We start from the raw sequence: 7,481 nt of genomic DNA, 5'->3' as shown, positions 1-7,481 counted from the left end.
TCATGATACTATATATTTTTGTTAGTCTATAAGGTGCCTACTTGTTATTTAAAAAATGGGACGACTCGTTATTTTTAAAATTACAGACTAACACAGCTACCCCTCTGAGACATTGTAAAACAAAGTCACACTGTTGATATGAGACATTGAACAGGCCAAGAAAAACTAATAGGACTAGTAATTAGGTTTAAGCCATTGGAAAAATGAACTTTAAAAACAATGTTTTTTTCCAGCTGCAACTGGTTTAGCTTCTAATGAAAATCACTATTAACTGATTTTCCAAATAAACTCCTTGGTATACCAGCTGGTGCTCTCAAAAAAGTCTCCAGAAGATGGCAATAGAGGGCTGCAGTAGATTTTATAGAGCTTTCCTCAATAGGTTTGTAAAGTCAGTGGGAGGTTTTTGGGGAAGGGGTGGTATTCTGTTTTTATTCTCCTAGAAATTGAAGCACAATACAAAAACTAAAATCAAACCATAATGGCTTCTGAGAGCTGTCCAGTGAAGAGAATAATCAACTCCATAGAATGGGAATGCCATGATGATGCTACTCTGATGCAGAAATTTTGCTGCATAAGAAAACTGGATAATGTAAAAACAACTAGTAGTTCTTATATTTTGCCATATGCACTGTCTGTATAGTTAAAGTAGGCTGACAACTTGCACTTTAAAAGCAAATCTTACATCTGAAAGCTGGGATTTTCTCTGGAGTCTTCCAAAGGCAACGTGTGTTTACCCTCACTCTAAAAGAGGCTTTGCTAATACTATAAACTGCTGTGTTTGATGGGGCATGGAGAGCATTCACTTGGGATGCAGCAGGGAGTAATGCACGAAGGACCCAAATGAAGGTAAAGAATTGGAAGATTTAGGGATTTCTGCAGCTTGACTTTTCCCACCTGCTGTGTTCAGGGACCTCATTAAGCCTTCTGCTGTCAGCAAGCCAGCTCTCTCTTGATTAATATCCTAACCACTTGTGCTTATTAAATACCCCATAGCTCTTTTCCGAAGAGTGAAATTGCTAACGTTGTATTCTGACTAAATTTTACCTGGTGGAATTATAGTGTTCCTCTCTAAATTCCCCTTGCACTTTCAATTGTGCACTGTTCTTTTTCTCCCCACTTCCTGTACTAGTGTGAATTGTTCCTTTATATTGCTGTGCTCCACCCCAGAGATAGCTGCATTCCCATGGAGGAAGGGATGATGCCTATTCATATCTTCCTTTGAAATCACACTGAAATCTTAGTTAATGTTTGTAAACTGCTTTGAGATAATTGGATGAAAGTTGCTAAAGAAAGCAAAGTATAATCCTTATATATATATATATTATAAGCAAAGGTGCACTATGAGACCATCAACGTAATTAAAAATACTAAACATTTGCTGGTCATATGATTTTATTACAGCAACCTATGCTATTCTCTATCAGGCAAGTTACTTGACAGAAAAGTCTTTATCCTACTGAAGTGTTAAGTATATCATGCTGCACATGAGTGCCGTTATATTTCTAATCTGTCTTGCTTTATTTTTTTTTTGTATGTGTAAGCAAAGTTGCATGGTTTTGTGGTTAAATACAAGCAAGATGGCTAACATAGTGCTCCCATCATCCTACTATTGGTGGAGCTGCACCAGGGCTATCAATAGTGGGAAGTTTTAAGACGAAAAGTCTAGGTTAAAAACACAGAGTGAGATTTTCAAAGATATTTCTGTTTCTCTGGAAGTGGGCGACAGGGGAGGAATCATGAGAGGATTACCTGGGAGGCATCTGGTATTGGCCACTGTCGACAGACAGGATACTGGGTTAGATGGACCTTTGGTTTGACCCAGTATGGCTGTTCTTATATTCTTATTTTAGGTGCCTAAAGATACAGAAAGATGCCTATTGGAATTTTCAAAAGTATGTAGACGGGCTAGGTGCTTTGCATGCACTGGATGATTGGAGCAACAAGAGCGATTAAAGGTCTAGAGAACATGAGCTATGAGGGAAGACTGAAAGAATTGGGCTTGTTTAGTTTGGAAAGGAGATGACTGAGAGGGGACACGATAGCAGTTTTCAAGTATCTAAAAGGGTGTCACAAGGAGGAGGGAGAAAAATTGTTCTCCTTGGCCTCTGAGGATAGGACAAGAAGCAATGGGCTTAAACTGCAGCAAGGGAGGTTTAGGTTGGACATTAGGAAAAACTTTGTGAGGGTGGTTAAACACTGGAATAAATTGCTTATGGGGGTTGTGGAATCTCCATCTGTGGAGATATTTAAGAGTAGGTTACATAAATGTCTATCAGGGAAGGTCTAGACAGTATTTGGTCCTGCCATGAGGGCAGGGGACTAGGCTCGATGACCTCTCGAGGTCCCTTCCAGTTCTAGTGTTCTATGACAGTGTTTCTGAAAGTGTACCGCAAAATCACTTTGAGAAACATATTAACTGGCTGCCCTGATTTTTTTATGTACTGGCACCGCAGCCTCACGGCTGCCATTCACTCAGTTTTGTCCATTGCAGCCAGGGCGCTGCTGGCCAGTGCTGTGGGGGTTAACACGGCCCCCCCACCCCGGGCGGCCGCTGCAGCCCGCCGGGAGCCGGGCGCCGGGCAGCCCCCGTAAGTTGGCAACCTGGGCAGCTGCCCGGCTAGCCCACCCCGTAGTCCAGCCCCGATTGCAGCCAAGGGGAGCTGTGGGAAATGGCGTGGGCTGAGCCATCACTTCCTGCGGTGCCCCTTGGCTGCAAAGGATGAAACGGAGCCAGTGGGAGCCGTGAGGCTCCATGGCCACGGCGCCAGTAAATAAACAAACCGGGGAGGCCAGTTAATGTGTTTTCTCAAAGTGATTTTGTGGTATACTTTCAGAAACACTGTTCTATGAAATAAGGGTAGCTACAACCTTATTTAAGTGCGGTTGTTAAACTCAGCTGCAAGGACAGTAGAGACAGGTACCTGGATTTTTAGCACCATTACGATTTCACAGTTCTCAGAAACTAAAAATCTTTTTTTATACTGCTCAGGGAAAACATGCTAGAACCTTCCTACAGCAGCAGCAAATAGGTTTAACTCAACTAGCATGGGTCTTTACCTTGGAAGAAAAGGAATTAAGAGCTGTCATCGAATCAGTGAGGAATGGTGTACAAATAAAAAAAGTCAGCCTTCTAGGATACAGTGTGATAAACTAGAGGAGCCATTCCATGTCTCTTCCAACCCAGATGATTATAGGCAGGGCTGGCCTTACCATAAGGCAAACTGAGGTGGCCGCCTCAGATGCCAGACTGCAGGGAGGGGTGCCACTAGGACCTAGAGTGTAGAAAATTGTGTCTGCTGCTGGTGCATCTGTATTCTCTCTGCTCTAGATGCACAGAGCTGGTGGAGTGCTCTGCTGGAGGAAGGAGGGCACAAGAGACATAACAGGCAGGCAGGAGAAAAGGGGGCATTGGGGCATCATTTGAGCTCCCCGCCTCAGGTGCCAAAATGTTGTGGGCCGGCATTGATTATAGGTTCAGTGAAACTAATGTGCAGTCTAGTTAGTCGGTGTTACATAGGTCAAATTAGCAAATGGCACCATTTATTTTTTTCAGGGGAAGAATTTCTGTGACCATAGATTCTACGTCTCTTCATCCCTGATTTGGCTTGCCCTATCACTAGATTCTGACTGCTTTGGGATGGACTTTGAAATATTGCCACCTCCAAGCAGTCAAAAATCATGAGATGAAAAGCATTATTTTTATTTGCCTTCTTAAGGTACACTCGTTTCATGTTTTCATGTCTTTCATCCCAGCTGAGGACTCTACATTTAATGAATAGCTAGAAAGCTGTATCATAACAGAAAGCTAAAAAGCTGAGATTCTCTTATGGTCTCGACTCCATGAGTGGGGGCTTTAGGAAAAATACCACATATGGTCAAATTCACAATAAAATGATATGTGGCATGGTTAGTATCTTCCTATATGTGCACACAGAACCCAGTTCATTGTGGGCACCACCACAATGAAAATAAATAACAGTGATTAACACCTGGAAGAAAGAACGGAATATACACCTATTGATGGCATTCCACACAGAGGCTCGAGAGGCATTAAATAACCTTAAATGCCTCTCAGTGCTTATTTTAACTCTAAGTCAAAATTCTTCTTCATTTGCCAAACACTTGTTTTCTCCTGAGACTTAAATGGAACTCTGTGATGCTGTTAAACTGTTCCAATGTCTTTTTTCATTGACACTTGAACAGAGCAGTTTAAAGCTTTTTATGCAACAACGGAAATCTTCAGTAAGCCTTAGATTGTGTCAGCATCAGCTCTGCCATTCATTGTATTAGCATGAGGAACAAATTAAGGTTATTATTTTGCCTCATACGATCACCTTAATGAGATCTCAAGATCGAAGTATAATGTTCTAGTTGATTAGAGTTTCCATATAGCCAGAGTCTCCTGTGTAAGAAGAGGAGATCAGTGGTATGGCTCAGATCTAAGAGGGAGTAGGAGTCCACAGAACCCAGGTTTTGGCGCTCAAAGAAAACACCAGCTAAGTCCTGATAATGTGCTCAGAGGAAGAAAGGTCTGACTCCTGGTATATTTGAGTAGCAGAAATTCCATACCATGCTTTTGCTTTTCCTCTGCTGTACTGAAAGAAGGGAAACATGAATCAGATGCAGTAGGAGGAATAAAAAACCATGGAAAATTAAGCACAAAATAATTAGAGGGAAAGACAAAGCATTAATCTCCTCTTTGAAGATCCATTTGGTCCTCCAGTGTAGGCCTCTCATGGAGATCATTACATCAGGTTAACCCTTGCAGTAGTGTTCCTAATCTTGGTTTTTGTAGTGCTATATTAATCCCTTTACTGCTGGTCCCCTCTGCAGCAGCAGAACAGAGCTGTATTCTTTTGAAGCACCATGCAACCTCAAAGCATCAGAAGGACATAATGGGATGTTCACCAGCATGCAGGCAATTAAAGGTGTTTCCCCATGTCCTTCATTCCTCTTGGCACCAGTGCAGAAGAGAGACTGAGTCTAAAGGAAAGCAGAAATGGAATTAATGATCTCTCCCACCTTTTCTGAAGGTGATCAGAGTTATTAGATATTAATAATACTTTGTTCTTCTGAAGTTCCTTTCATCTGAGGATCTCTAAATGCTATGGATATATTGAACAGAGCCTCAAACACTCCCTGGGAAGTAAGTAAGGGTATGTCTACACTAGCTCATTAATTCGAGCTAGGTAGGCAAATGAGGCTACCAGAGTTGAAAATGATGGCTGGGATTTAAATTAACTGTTACTACTCATTTCACTAATGACTTAGTTCAAATTAACATTTCACTGCCACGTGTAGCCGCGCAGCAGAGAGTTCGGGCTAGTGAAATTTCAAATGGCCACCAGATGGGAACATGCAAATAAAATTTAAATATCCCAGGTTTCATTTGCAACTCCGGTCACCTCATTTGCCTACCTAACTCGAATTAATGAGCCAGTGTAGACATACCCTAAGACACAAAGGTTATATCTACACAACAGCGTTATTTCAGAATAACTGATGTTATCCCAAAATAATATAGTCCGTGTCTAGACAGCAAGCAGTTATGTCGACATAATGTCGAAATAATGTTGAGCTGGAGGATTTCTTACTCTGACTCCTGTAACCCTCATTTTATGTGAAGTAAGGGAAGTCGGAGGAAGAGTGCTCTAACTCGGATTTCCTGCTGTGTAGACAGTGTCAAAAGCCAAAATAAGCTATTTTGACTTAAGCTACGCAATCCACGTAACTCAAGTTGTGTAGCTTATTTCGGCTTTAGCCCTGCTGCGTCGACGTGCCCAAAGTGAAACAGAGAGAGGCTGACTTCCTGAACATCATGTAACAGGTAATCCAGGAGTCCTTTGTCCCTAACGCTAAGATATTTCAGTGGAGAAAGTGGGAGATTGAAAGAGACATTAAGACTTCATTAACCTCTCCAATCAAACTCCTCTGGATGTCTTAAGCATGATTGCCAAAATGTAACAGCTGCTCTTTCCTTCTCTGATGCTTTTTAAGATGCAGCGTTCAACTCTTAAACAGACAGGAACCGGTATCAGCACTACATGGAGAAGATAATCACTCCTGCACGGAATGGGAAGCTTCTCGACAGATAAAAAAGTCTACTGCAGCCATTACCATCATGGCCTGTGGTCTTATTCACTGTCCCAAGTTAGGCAGGTTGGTAGACCTGATCGTTGTTGTTGACACATATCCAAGGCAAATCTTGTTTCTGCAGGTAATATTGCTGGTGAGTCAGTAGGCGTTCCATATATCAAAGCACTTAGATTTGACAGCCTGGTATGTAACTATGAGCTGTACAGATCATGTCGGCACTGCGTGTGTTATCTGGGCAGCACTGCAATAAACTGCAGAAGGGATCTCTCTCAGCAGCAGTCTCTCTTCTTTCTTTGTTCCAAAGTTTTGGCCAGGAGCCTGGAGATTTTGTCTCTAGGTCTTTACAGAACGTTAACACAGAACTTAGCTAAGAAATCTTGTGGTTGCTGATCTTTGGATGGTGATAGAAAATCAAGGAGCTGACTACATTAGTGATTAAATGCACCATGGCATTCTTTGCAAAAGTGAGAATGCTACCCCTTACAATCGTTATCAAATTCCAATGGGGGGATTGCATTTTGAAAACCTAAATCCCCACTAACTTGGCAGTTTTCTTTACTCCTACCCTGAATTATTGTCTAATGCTGCTTTGCACAATGAAGCAATTGTCATGTTCCACATCAGAGTTTGATGCATTTCAGTGATACATTTATATCTAACATTTGTAGTGTATTTTGGTATCCTTTGGAATGAAAGATGCTGTAAAAATGTGATAATCCTAAACATAATTGTTAAAATATCTTACATTTTCCAGTGAAAGGTAGGGAGAGCCAGGATTGCAGGAAACCACCTGATTTTGAAATGTTCCTTTTTAGTGAAAAAAAACACCAAATCCTAGAAGTATTAGGATATCGATCTTCATACTAAGGGGGTAGGATTTCAGTTTTCTAGAGATACAGAAAAAACTGAGTTCCTGAAGGATTTCTTGATATGTAAATAACAAAGGGAGGAGGAAATTATCATGTAACTTCTTAACAATTAAATGTATTCCACCCCCTCCAATCATACACTCATGACTCCAAAACTTGAACAATAGGCTCCTGATTCATTATAAACCCAAGTTTCTCATAGTCTGACATGGAACCAGATGGAGATTCTCCACATTACCACAGGGAAACTCCAGAGAAGTACACCAATGAGGCTGCAGAAGAGAACCTGTCCTCTGGATCTTGATACTAAAAATGCTGAATCGAGAGAGTAAAATAACAACAAGGAATGTCATAAAGATTAAAGAAAATTGCCCCACTACTGTTTCAAGGTTCCTGTTCAACTATGTTTTGTCATGTGCCTAATTCTGAGCAGCTGCCTGTCTCCATTTCTGAAGCCTGCATCTTGGAGGACTGAGTACACATTTATGCTCTACTAGAAGATTTACTCAGCATTGC

The sequence above is a fragment of the Pelodiscus sinensis genome, chromosome 29, assembly GCF_049634645.1.
Source record: "Pelodiscus sinensis isolate JC-2024 chromosome 29, ASM4963464v1, whole genome shotgun sequence".
In the NCBI taxonomy this organism is placed as follows: domain Eukaryota; kingdom Metazoa; phylum Chordata; order Testudines; family Trionychidae; genus Pelodiscus; species Pelodiscus sinensis.
This window is presented reverse-complemented; position numbering follows the sequence as displayed.